General features: G+C 38.4%; 1 protein-coding gene across 2 annotated transcripts in view; it reads left to right on the forward strand.

The window, feature by feature from the left end:
- The window catches only part of LOC127569401 (protein FAM53A-like), a 109481-nt gene that overhangs the window by 33082 nt on the left and 62606 nt on the right, over window positions 1-13793 (forward strand). Inside the window, exon 2 of one of the 2 annotated variants that reach the window (XM_052014011.1) lies at window positions 12920-12997. The exons of the other annotated variant lie outside the window; for it this stretch is intronic. The gene's annotated coding sequence lies outside the window, so the exon portion shown is untranslated. The remainder of the gene's footprint in view (window positions 1-12919; window positions 12998-13793) is intronic. 2 annotated transcript variants of the gene reach the window in all.

The raw sequence follows: 13793 nt of genomic DNA on the forward strand, positions 1-13793 counted from the left end.
CTGGTAGGTGGTTCTTCATTTTGCAAGGCTTTCAATCTGGCCTGAAGTAATTGATTAGTAGGGGCCAAACCACTTCAGCGGCCAGTCCTTCTGCGATTGTAACTGAGTCTCGACGAGATTTATGAGGACAGTGGAGTTTTGGCTGGGGTGCGCCTCAAGGGAGATTAGTTTTGATTGGGAATAAACACGCAGTGACCAATAGTTGTAAGCTTGTGTGGGTTGGTGGAAATTTTCCTTTCCAAAATATTCATAAATTCGCTATCAGTACAAATTATTAGAAACAGTTTTTTTGTTTATTTTGTAGCTTAACCGTGAGTTCTATTCTACAAAGAGCAATGGTTTCTTGAAGAATTTAAATGCAACTGTGCCCAGATTAGCCCATTGAGATTTTTTTTTGTTGACTTTACCTGGTTACTAATGTGGCCAATGTAAATGTTAAGACTGTCAGATTCCAATTTATATATTTGAGTTTTGGTGTCCATCACACTAGTCCAGTTGTTTAGTCTTAACAAAATATTAAAAAGAGAGACATATATTACCTTCCCTGCCCCCCCCCAACCTCATTTCGTTTTCAAGTTTTTGAGATATCATGAATATTAGCAGAGCAATTGAAGGCCCAGAGAAAACAAGTTTTATATTCTCTTGCACTGCTCACAGGCTGTGTGGAACACAGTTCTGATACTTAGCTGCTAAATTGACTTATCCTCTTCAGATCTTTGCTTAGGCTCTCTCTTTGCCCTTGGGACTTGTTTTGACCACTTTTGCAGAGGGAGAGTCTATGCAGTGACCTGAAAAGGAGAGGTCGGGTTAGCAGCTTAAACATTACAATTCTGATCCACACTGTCTTTGAGTAATGCTGTAGAATCTGTTGGCATGAATATAAAACTATTAAGTGTTCCACTGTGGAAAAAGCTGTATTTTTTTTAAATTCCTAAAAACAATTGGTGCTACCCAAGTTCTTTTTATGCTTCTAAGTAGTCTGAGAAAGTTTACTCAGTGCAGATTTGGCTGCAGTCCATTCAGTGAAACCACCACTAGTGAGGTTTGCATTTTCAAACTAAGGTCATTCAGTTAAGTGGTAACCAAGGATGGAAAAAGTAGGATCTTTTCATATCAAAGTTTCTAAATGGTCATAGGACATATTTTGTGTACTGATTTTTGTATTTTGTATAACATATTTTGTACTGACCTCCTCCCTGGTTTTAGTCTAAGTTGTTTCATCCCATTTTTCTGCTTTTGTTTATATTACACATTTGGACCAAATCTCCATGTGCTAAGTTGTCCTGGGGCACAATTCCCAAAATATAGTGTCACCTTGTCCAAGGACACTTGTAGTCAAAACCTAACTGTTTAAATATTGGTTTGTTTTGTGATTGTTATTACTAATTAAATTATTATTAACTCTAATTAAGTTCCACAGCTGCCCATGGTAGGCTTAGAATTCTAGCCTCTGGATTGTAGTCTGATCATTTAATTGCTGAACCATCATTGTGCCCCTCTTTCCCACTACCTTGCAGTCCTTTCCTATCTGACCCCACATGTGACAGACAATCTCATCTCTGACCAGCAATTGAAGTTTGTGCCTTCTGGCCAGCATATGATGTGGGGTATGCTGTAGAGTCAGGCACCACCAATGAAATGTCTACTGTTCCAAAATGGAAAGGAATGCCTCAGCAATTCTAGCAAAAACATTGGACCTAGAGAAGATAAAAATGTACGCCATCTTATCAGAGAAGGCCCTGTCAGCCTGTCTTGAGTGTTCAGCAGGAATGAGAAAATCTAAGGGTTGACATCCACAGCACAGCCCTGTGAGTTTGTGACAGGCAGCAAGACTGGACAGGTGACTGGTTTGAGGCTCAAGTCACCTGATCACTTTTGTTAGTGCAAAGCACATCACCTAGAACAACAAGTTAACCCAATCTAGAAAACACCACTACTGCTGAGAACAGTTAGGAACACACTGAAACAGACAGCAAAATGCTGTTCCAACAGCTTATTGGCTGCAGCTATATGAAGTTATCCAAATATCAGCAGATACAGGCAACATCAGAGGCATCTAGAAATGGGGGTAAAAAGGTATTTGGCCCAACAATGAACAAAACAGTTCTCCCCTTCCCACACCAGCCACAGGGGAACCCCACAGAGTACCAGCAATTAGAGCTCAGCAAAACCATTGATGGCCCAGCAAATAGGCCATTTCCTGGGAAGGATAGAATCCAATGTGATGCCATCAAACATCTTTGCTAGAACACTTTGTGAGGCATCTTTACATGTGATGGAAGGAAAATGCAATTCCACAAGGTATGAAGGACACAATTATGGTTACATTTTTAAAAGTACAAAGTTGACAGGAGTGACTGCAATAACTACTGCAGCATGTCCCCTCCTAAGTATCACTGGAAAACCTTTTGCTTGTGCTGTCTTTGTAGCCAGCACCTCCTTTGGAGAGAGCATTTGAGTTGCAGTGTAGCTTCTGAGCAGAACGGTAAACCATTGATGTTTTCTCCTTGAGGTTGTTGCAGGAGAAAAGAAAGCAATGGAGAAAGTCATTATGCGTTGCCTTCATAAATCTTGTTAAGACCTTTGAACTTGCACATAAAAAGAAATTGTGCCCATTGCTGGAAGAGATCAATGTCCTCCAAAGCTCCTCAACATGACCAAGTCTTTCCATGTAGATATGAATGGTACCATTCAATATGATGGCTCAGCCTTTGACCCATTTAAATATATACAACAGAGTCAAACAAAGTTGATCCTCCAACCCTATTTAGGATCTTTCTTGACCTCCTCCTTGAGAATGCCTTTGGGACAGTTACAGAACAAATCTATCCTCACACGGGGTCAAATGGAAAAATATTCAACCCCAGGACTTTGACCCAAAACAAAATGCATGCAGTCCTTATCAGAGATTTGCTCTTTTCCCTTCATATAATAGTGACATGTTTTCCATGTGTTTTGGGTTTTGGCCTCGCTGTTTTCCTGGCAAAGAGCAGTGTGATGGCATCAGATGTTGCTGAACCCCTCCTTCTATTGATAATATCAGCTATGTTTTGGAAGTAGTCACCAGATTTAAAGACTTTGGTTCACCATTATCAATAACATTTTTTTTGATTCAGCTGTCAACTTGCACATTGGGAAGGCTGCCACGTCTCACAGATGAGGTGTGATTAAACAACAGACTGAGCACACAAAAACTGGTGTGTTCAAAGACCTTGACAGCAGCACTCTATGGTTCTGAGCCCTGTACTCTAGTCTCTTGATTGGAGTACAAATGACTTCCGTATGCACTTTAGCATACCCTGACCATATTTTGGAAGAATAGAATTACATTCTGATGTCCTGGATCCTGCACAGATCTCTAGCATGTACAGGCTACTCAAACAATGACTGTTTAATGGTTCAGTCATGTTCACCAAATGAGCAATGGATGAGCTCCCACAGACTTTTTTTCCTCTATTAGAAAATTAGCCTCAGGAAAGGATCAATTGGATGTCTGCACCTGTACTGGATATTAAATGGGACAACCAGGAGGCCACTGCTCAGGATCGATGTCAGTGGAACCATAAACTCTGCAAAGGCCTTCAAAAATAAAGCAAAAGTGAAAAATAAAGTAAAGCAAACTCTAGTCGCAGGGGAGATAAAAGCCTGTAAAAGGAACATATAGTGCATGGACACTGTTAATACCACAAAGGTCGCCATTTGCAGGTGAGACTGTGCAAACATAGAGGCTGCTCTTCAGCAAATGTGAGAGCACTATCTTGGGCACAAGTCTATAGTGTCTTGAGCCTGAAGAATCCTATGATGATGATTCAGGCAGTGTATTTACCGATTGTAACTTGGAAAGGCTCTGATAGCAAACGTGATTTTTAAACAGTACTTTGCAACTTGAAGACTTATCCCTATTATACTGGTCCTTTTTCCTTCGTGTGGCCGAAGTGGGAAAAATATTTTTGCCTAGCATAAATTAAGGTTGGTAATCCTGGGGATTGGAACAATTCTCTTTCACCCTTCTTCCCTACCCAGCTCTCTACATATATTCTAGTAATGGTTTGAGTTTTCAATTTCCTAAAATGGCTCCACTGCCACATATAGGTTGGAATTATTTGGCAGGTAAGGAGGGTAAAGTTCTTTTCGATCTGCTGCTATGTGTGAGGTGTGTCCATGGATAACACTGCCTTGTAATCTTAAGAACCATGATAATTTAATATTGTACTCTGATTTCACTATCGTAACTCCTTTAGTTGGTTCATCTGGTCTCTGGTACTGCAAATAAAATACTTGCTGAGTTGTAGGTGCTTTCCACTTTCCATTTACCCTGAAGAATTATCTTTGACTTGTTCTGTTTTTGTGCAAATATACATTAATCCTAAAATTTTACTGTTATCATCTGCAAATTGCCTTTTTGATAAACTGCATAACCATCATGCATATGGCAAGAACATTATTGCTTTTCAGTACATAGTAGACTGCTGATGACATTCACATTGATTATAGTGCAATAACATAGAATATTTTACAATATATGCAGATCTGCAAAGTTTAAATTGTAGTTGTGAAGTTAGTTTCATTTTTGATTTTTTTCTGTTGATATCTTAGAAATACAAGATGCCACAAAATGGAAACTGGCTGTTTGGCTCATTCTGTTTATAATAGTTCTGTGCTCCCTTTGGTTTTACGTGGAATTAATTTCCTAAGGCTTTGCATGTGAGGGCTTTAATATTATGTAATGTTGCGGTTAAGACAGAGTTTAGAAGGTAACAGATAATTATTAGTGAGCAGTCACAATTCGTATCTAAACTGACTTGTATACAAATTTATTATAGCTATATGAAACAGAGATTTAGGAAGCAACAAAACGTTGGTCAGTGTGTAGGTTTTGTGGGTCAACTCACAGAACTGATACTGAAAACACCTCCATTACTGATTGGAGGGAATAGTAGTGTAATTGGTTTAGGAGTTTGGATTATAAAAGTGGATATAAGAATTTATAATGAGGAAAATGGTGCAAGTGTGCCAAAAGTAATCATAAAAATATTTTGTAAATAAAATGCACATAAATATAACTTTGCAATCCAGGTTATATACTCCCTATTGTTACCAATATTGTACTTGATTGACAATGAAATGCACACATATTGAAATGATGATTGAAATTGCAGCAAAAATCTATGTCCTTATGCTTGTTTGAACATGAATCAAACTTACCTCCTCTAGAGTATTTTCCTATTTAAGTGTTCCGCTGCATTTAAACAATTATCATACAATAATTTCAATTGTGATTTTAAAATAGGAATTAATGTTAAATGCTGGTTCTACTTTTCAAGCAGACTTTTTCACCTGTTAGATGAAGGCAATGTTGGGATTGGGTAGTGTGAAGGATCTGTTGAAATCTAGGTGGTTCCCATATTAATGGGTAAACAGTGTAGGTGATCTACTTTGGTTGTGCAGTTTGTGTACACTATTGTTAATTTATCAGAGACCTGTACTGGGTTGCCCTCTTAAGCCAGGATGTGTAATATATGGCTATCTAACAAGGAACAACATTTTTGATTTTGAAAACTTCAGTATATTGACATAATTTATTGGAGCTTTGTGAAGAAAGGAATAAGGAAAAAAAGAACATTCTGAATTATAGTTGTCGCTTTGTTACTTTAATGACTAGTTTAAGAAACATTGGAGGACATGTGGTGCAGATCTCCAGGTGGCTTCCTGGGTGATCCAGGGCTGGAAGAATTCTTGTTTGGATATTGAGGCAGCAGCAATGTTTATGATATCGGGGTTTTGTCATGACAATGGCTATGCAACCATTACCATGCAAGCTCATTTATGGTTGCCCTCATTAATGTTTCTACAACACCAAAAATTCCACATCATGAGCATCTTCATGAACTAGGCTAGATCAAAAGTAGGATTAACAGTCCTTGCATCTTTTGACAAACAGTTAACAATTTAATTAAGAAGGAAGTTAAGTGGGCCTGGCCCCCATACATCTGAATGTGAATGACTTTTATTTGAATGTCGTGAACCATATTCATCTGATTGACATTTTTGTATCTGCTGGTTTCCTTTAAAGTCCTACATTGTGATGTTGTTTTGCCCTCAGAACCATGTTGTCTATTAAAGCAAACAACTACTTCTGGAGGCTTTTATTTACACTTGTAATACCTCCCCATTATTTCTAGATCAAGTAGAAATACTTTTCAATTAAAATGAATCTACTTAATGTAGATTAACTACATAATGTAGATCTATTTAATGATTCTCTTGGACTTCCAGTAGAATTCGGAGGCTTCCTCGGACATTAACATAATGCTTCATCAACATGTGCTTCCATTTTACCTTCAAAGAATGACTATATTTTTCCTATCCCCATTTTCCTTTTGTCTTTGCAGGACAATGATGCAAATATTATATCATCACCTTCAGTCATGTAGTTGGGCATAACTGAAAGATCATCTTGGAGTTGGGGAAGATTATGAACATCTGTCTGAATTTGAAATGGTAGTCCATCTAGGTTTTGACAGAGTAACGTGTTCATTGTGTCTTTGGCTTCCTTTTTTGGAGGAGAGGAAGGGGAAGAGTGCTGTCGCTGGAGTCAGCTCTGGGTTTCACCACTTTAAAATCTCTTGCTACAGTTGTAGTGATGGTGAAATGTACTTCTGTGTAATATAGTAGGCTTTGACCTTCCTTTGTGAAGGATACCCCCTTTTGACATTGACATACTCTGGGGAGCCCTTGTCCTAGTTTCTATGGGACCAAAGAAAAGTAACATTACAGAAAATACACAAATATTCCATAAGTCATCAAATAAGGATTCTTTTAAAAATCAGAAATGGATGGCCAGACTGACCAAACTCTGGAAGAGTCATGGTTTTTCCCTTTGTGAAACTCCACAGTACACCAGAGTGGCTTTTTGATCATTTTGTGATCCTTTACTGAAGCAATGATCAGCTGTTTTGCTACTAACTCAAAAGCTTGTTTCTTTTGTGAAGTTGTATTGATTTAAATATAAATTCATTCACATTAATATTCTTCCAATATATCTTTAAATATCTCAAATCTTTATTTCTACCAAGCTTAATCTATGTTTTTTAGCCTCATTACTAATTTATTTTGAACTATTCACCAAATCCTTATTGAAAATTTTCAGGAAAGTCACCTTCCTAACCAGGTGGATAGTTTGATCTATTGTAAGTTGATGGCACCAAATGGCATCCATTTCCCTCAAATCATTAATTACACATTCACCATGGCCATTATATGTTGTAAAGGCCAGAATGGTACTTATCAAGATTGGTCTTAGTTTAAACCATTCTGTCACAATATTAGTTGATAATTCCTTTGTCTTCTTTATGATTGACGGCTCTTATGAACTGACTGAAGGAATCTTCCACATTACCTAAGGTGACTATTTTTTAAAAAAAAAGTACACACATTTCTTCAAACAGTAACTGCCTGAAAGGCTATTGTACAGGCCACAATCAACTTCTTCAGCTGTGGCATATGATAACTGTTCAAGTAGCTTTGCGTGATGGTTACCTGGAAGACCCTAGAGTGTGTGCCTGTCAACTATTTCAAACATTCGACATTGAGCCTCGAGCTTTGGAGTATTTCTCATTTACATCTGTGTATTTTGTTCAATAAGTCATATGAAGGTACAATTTAAGAGCACGAGTAGGCTATTTGGACCTATGAACCTCTTCTGCTATTTAATGATATCGTGGCTGATCTAATTGTAACCTCGATTCCACATTCCCTTCTACCCTGGTAACTCTTCACCTCCTTGCTTATCATGTATTTGTCTACCTCACCCTTAAAAAAAAATCAGAGACTCTGCTTCCATAGCCCTTTCAAAATAAAGACCATTCTAAAGACTTGCAATCCTCTGAGAGAGAAAATTTCACCATCTCAATCTTAAATGGGTCTCCCTTATTTTTGATCATAAAATATAGAGCAGTACAGCACAGGAACAGACCCTTCAGCCTCTGATGTCCCTGCCAACCATGATGCCAATTTAAACTAATCCCATCTGCCTGTGCGTGATCTATATCCCTCCAGTTGCTGCCTGTTCATGTGCCTGTCTAAATGCCTCTTAAATGTTGCTATTGTATTTGCTTCTACCATCTCCTCTGCCAGTGTGTTCCAGTCATCTACCACTCCCTGTGCAAACAAAACTTGCCTTGTAAATCTCCTTGAAACTTTTCTCCTCTCACCTTAGAGCTCTGGCCTCTAGTATTTGACATTCCCACCCTGGCAAAAAGACTCTGACTACCTACCCTACATCTATGGCTTTCATAATTTTATATACCTGTCAGGTCGCCCCTCAGCCTCCGACGCTCCAGAGAAAACAAACCAATTTTTTCTAACCTTATAGCTAATACTCTGTAATCCAGGTAATGTCCTGGTGAACCTCTATTGCACCCTCTCCAAAGCCTCTTCATCTTTCCTGTATGCAGCGACCAGAACTGCACACAATATTCCAAATGTGCCCTAACCAAAGTTTTATACTGCTATAGCATGACTTGCAACTTTTAGACTCAATGTGCATACTTGTGTTAGAACATGTTCAGAGGCTGAGTTCCAAGCCATCATTGAAGCTTTTACCAAAGAATACAAAAGGATCAACACCTGCAAGACAAAGTTCTCTACTGACCTGCTGCACCACACTGGCCACTTAAAATAAAGATTCATGGTAAGACCCTGGAAAATGTGGACCACCTTCCATACCTTGGGAGCCACCTCTTGGCAAAATCAGGTATCAGTGATGAAAGTCGTCATCGCCTTTGGTCATTTGAGGTAAAGGATATGTGAAGATCAAGACTTCAGACATGGCACAAAACTTATTGTATACCTATGATTTATGCTCTCCAAAATACTCCTGAGACCTGGACTATCTACAGCAGACATCATGAAGCACTGGAATAGTACCACCAATGTTGTCTCTGCAAAATCCTTCAAATTCACTGGATTGACAAGCAAACAGTTTCCTCTACCAAGCCAACACCTCTGTATTAAGACTGCAATTCCATTTACTTAGCTACATTGGGCAGGCTAACTCATTTGCATGCCCAACACCAGACTCTCAAAACAACCACTCTATCCCGAGCCCTGTCATGGGAAGAGGTTACGGGGTCGACAGAGGAAAATATTCCCAAATGTGCTCCGAGCCTTCTTTTAAGAAATGCAACATCCCCACCAGCTCCTAGAAATCACTGGTCCATGACTATTCAAAAGTGAAGGAGCATTTGGGCTGGTATTGGGAATCTTAAATTTCCATCAGTGGTGAAAATTATAGTATGGACAAATGGATCTGGTAATGGGTTACTTAGTCACTGACAGCTTTACCATGCAATGTACACAATAAATATAAAGGAAGAGTAGTAGCATTTGGCTACATTAGCAATTAAAATGTAGTTTTTTTTATTTTGTATGGCATCATGCTCTTAGATTAAAAAAAGGCTAATGGACTGAATAGCCACATCAAAATAAAGTGGTTCCAGTATGGAGGATGTTTTTAAGACAGGCATGGTATACCAGATGTGTTACAGCTGTAGTATGTGGGAGATGATGCAAACCATTGGGATCCATGGCAACCACATCTGCAGAAAATGTCTGCAGCTTGGGGAACTTTAGGTCAGATTTGATGAGGTGGGGTCCAGTATTCTGCAGAAGGAATATGAGCAGCCAGGGTCCAAATTAAAAAGCAGAATCTTAAAGGTGATCATTATCTTTGTTGGCAGTCCCTCTGTCGCAGATGGCTTGCTGCTATTCCAATTCAGAGGAGCAGAAGATGCCTGTGCACAAGTTCTTTTAACAGCAGATAGCCATTGCATATCAGCAACCATGAACCAGATCAAAAAAAAATCTTTGGCATTCTGGGCCCAATAGCAGGGAAGTCCAAGACTATTACAGAACTTGCTACAAAGGTTTGGCCAAAATGTCTACGTTGACACTTGCTCTGGCAGTGCACACAGGCACATGGATACAGACATGATTTTGCTCTCATGCCCTTCCCTCTGCCTCTCCCACACTGCTCTCTCCCTCTTTCAGATTCTCTCCCTTCATCACACTACCCCATATCCCCTTCCCTGAACTGCCTCTCTCAGAAGGGAAATATGGCAATTGTTGAGGTAGAATAGGACGTTAAATAAAGATCAGGATTAATGATCTCTGAGTTATTACCCAAGCCATGTGCAAATGAGCATTGGGTAAATAAGAAAATTCAATGTGTGGCTCAAAGACTTACGTGGGAGAAATGGGTTTCAATTCATGAGACTCTGCCGCCATTACTGGGAAAGAAAGGAGCCTCTATTCCATTGGACTTTACTTGAATTGGGATGAATCTAATATCCTAGGAAATCAAATTACTAGGATTATAGATAAGACTTTTAAATAATGAATATGAGTGGAAAGGGTTGAGGTGAGGGAAAATTTAGAAAGTTAAAGAAAATGGGTAATGAAAGCTAGAGTTTGTCAGGAAGCGGCGGTGCACATAAATGCAGAGCTCCAATTGGAGTTGGAAGAGGGAAAAATGGTGAAAAGACAAGATTGAAGGTTCTTATCTGAATGCATGCAGCATTCACAACAAGGTAAGTGAGTTAATAGTTCAAAAAGAAAGAATTGGTATTATCCAATTATCATTGCAGGGTGGTGGTTGCAAACTGAGTGAAGTTGGGAATAAATATTGCACGATACATTTTATGACAGAGTTCAAAGTGGAAGTATTAAACAAATTTATTGTGCATGATTTTGGGGGTCATATACTCATGTGGCTTGAGGATTGTTAAATATAGATAAGACATAGATAAATGGATCATTTCTGGATGGGATGACTTTGACTAGTGGGGTTATGCAAGGATCTGTTTTGGAGGCCCTGTTATTCACAGTTTAGATCAATGTTTTGGATGAGGGGATCAGGTGCAATATATGCAAGTCTGCTGATGCTGGATGGCAATGTAGGCAGTGAAGAGAATGCAGAAAGACTTCAATGGAACACAGATACGTCAAGTGAATGGGGAAAAGGCATGGCAGATGGAATATGGAGACATGAGAATGCAGATGGAGTATAAAGTGGGAAAACTGAGGCTATCCAATTTGAAGGTAAAATAGAGAGGGATATTTTTAAATGGTGTAAAATTGGTGTATGGAAGGATGTGGGTGTCCTTGTACATAAATCACTAGAAGTTAAGATGCAGGTACAGCAAGCAATTAGGAAGGCAAACAGTATGTTGGCCTTTATTGCAAGAGAATTTGAGTACAAGAGTAGAGAGGTCTTGATTCAATTACATAGGGGCATTGTGAGTCCGAAGCTTAAATATTGTGCACAAGTCTGGTACCTCAATTCGAAGGATATACCTACAATAGGGGGAGTACAGTGAAGGTTCACTAGATTTATTACTGGGATGGCAGATTTGTAGTAGGGGAGACTAATCAGCCTGGTTTTATACTGTTTTGAGTTTAAAAGAATGTTTCAAATCATTGAAACACAGAAAAATTTTAGAGGGATACACAGAGTAGATGTAGAGAGGATGTTTCCTCTGGCTTGGGGTCTAGGTTCCAGTGTCATGGTCTTGGAAATAAGGTGTTGACCAATCAGAGCAGATGTGAGAAGGATTTTTTTTCACCCAAGGATAGCATAATTTTTTAGGTACAATGTGAACCAACAGATATGGGGTAGGTGCAAGAAATAGAAGCTAAATTGAAAGACCAATCATGATCTAGTTGAATAGCAGAGAAGTCACAAGGAGCTGAATTACCTACTCGTTCTGTATCTATCATAGGAGAATGTTTTGCTCAAATTGGCTGGCAAAGCGACAATTCAAAACACACCATAATCTTGCACTCTCCTTTGTGGGAAACCGTTTGTGACTCGCTTTTAAAAAAAAATTGTGCTAAAGCTGGATTGCTCATAAGCATCACCTCTTGAAATTGTTTCATTTTAATACAGCAGGGTTTTAATTAGAAGCACGAGATAAAAGGATTTATGCTGAGCTTTCATAAAATACTGATTGGACCTCAACTAGAATGTTGCATCCAGTTCTGGATGTCGCACTTTTGGACAGGTGTGAAAGCTCCACAGAGTGCAGGAAAGGTTTACTAGAACGGTTTGAGGGAAGAAGTGTTTCTATTGCATGCATGGATTAGAGAATCTGGTGTTGTTCTTGGAACAGAAGCTTGATGGAGTTGGATAAAATCTTTACTGATTTAGAAAGGGGATAAGTAGAAAGAAACTCTTCCCTTTTGAGGACATAAATTTAAAGTGTTTGGTTAAAAGATTCAGGAGTGCTGTAAAGATTTTTTTTGCACAGTGAGTGGTTATGATCTGGAGTACACTGGCAGAAACTGGTTGATGCAAAGAAAATTAGATCTGTGTATGAGAGTTAGGGGAAGGAATGGATAAATGGGACTGAACAGATCACTCTACAAAGAACTGGGATGACTTGGCTTCTTGAATTGCATCTTTCTACACTTTTGTTAGTTTGTCAAATCCCCTTTGTGCCAACTGTTCACTTTTTCCTTTCTTTTTGAATCTGTGTCCTCTTCTATTTGTCACTCAGTTTATTACTATTCTTAATCATCAATCTTAATGTTTGACTACATTTCTGCTGGGCTTTCTCCTTTTATAGAGTATGGTGAGATTTCTAAAAGATTTCGGGGAAACTTTGCTGTCATGTTTGGTAACCTTTGGTGTACAATCTAAGTCAAGGCTGATTGTTATTTCTGTTATCACATCAAAATTCCCTTAAACCAATTGTCTTCTTTTAGTACCTTGTTTTGAACTGTCAATGGATCTTGTTGCACTGACAACAATGAGGTTTCAAAAATAATATTTATTTAATTTTAATTATAACATTAATATGAGCAAATTTTCTTTTTGCAATTTCATGCCGAAGTGCTTTTTCATTGTTTACTTTTTCAGAATGGGAAGATTATGCTCAGTTTCTGAGCTTGGTACATACAGTTCTGATTTTCTGGCTTCAATCCAGGTGTCTACAATGTGAGTTTAACTTCTCTTTGGGGAAAAGTATGAGCACCTTGGAGAGAAAAAGCCTGAGCTGGGTGAGAGCTTTTATTCAATGATGGTATGTGGGCATTCTGAAATTGCTCCTTCCTAATTGCTCTAGAAGGTGGTGGTGGTGTGCAGGTGCCTTCAGCTGCCAGACCACATAGTGAAGGAGTACTTGGAGTGCTGTTGCAAGTTCCTGGATTTTGACTTCACATCTATGATGAAACAATTATATATTTTCTTTTCAATATTTTTATTAAATCCATGAAAAAAATACAGAGTACATGCATCAAAAAAGAGAGTAAAAATACTACTACTGAATACATTGTGTTAAATCATACTTAGGATCACAATACTCTTAATAATCACATGTAATAGTTAATAAAGGAAAAATTGGAATATTTTATGAAACAATATCTACTCCCACTACCAAAAACCGAAGCTGTTTGATTAAAAAAAAGGGAAAACCCCTGAAATGTAACAATGTCAGCCAATGTCTGTATTTTAGTCACCAAATCAAAGATTTTGAAAATAATTCAAAAAAGGTCCCCACAGGGTTTGAAAGTCTAAGTTAGATTCAAAAACTGAATAACGAATCTTCTCTAGATTCAGTTATGACATAACATCCTGTAACCATTGAGCATGAGTAGGCAAAGTAACTTCCTTCCATTTAAGCAATACAGCTCTCCTGGCTATAAGAGAAATAAAAGCCAGATTGTGTAAATCAGAATCCTTCAAAGTTGTATCTTTTTCTCCAACGATCTCAAATAATGCAGTCAAAGGATTA

This window comes from Pristis pectinata, chromosome 4, assembly GCF_009764475.1.
Source record: "Pristis pectinata isolate sPriPec2 chromosome 4, sPriPec2.1.pri, whole genome shotgun sequence".
Lineage (NCBI taxonomy): Eukaryota > Metazoa > Chordata > Chondrichthyes > Rhinopristiformes > Pristidae > Pristis > Pristis pectinata.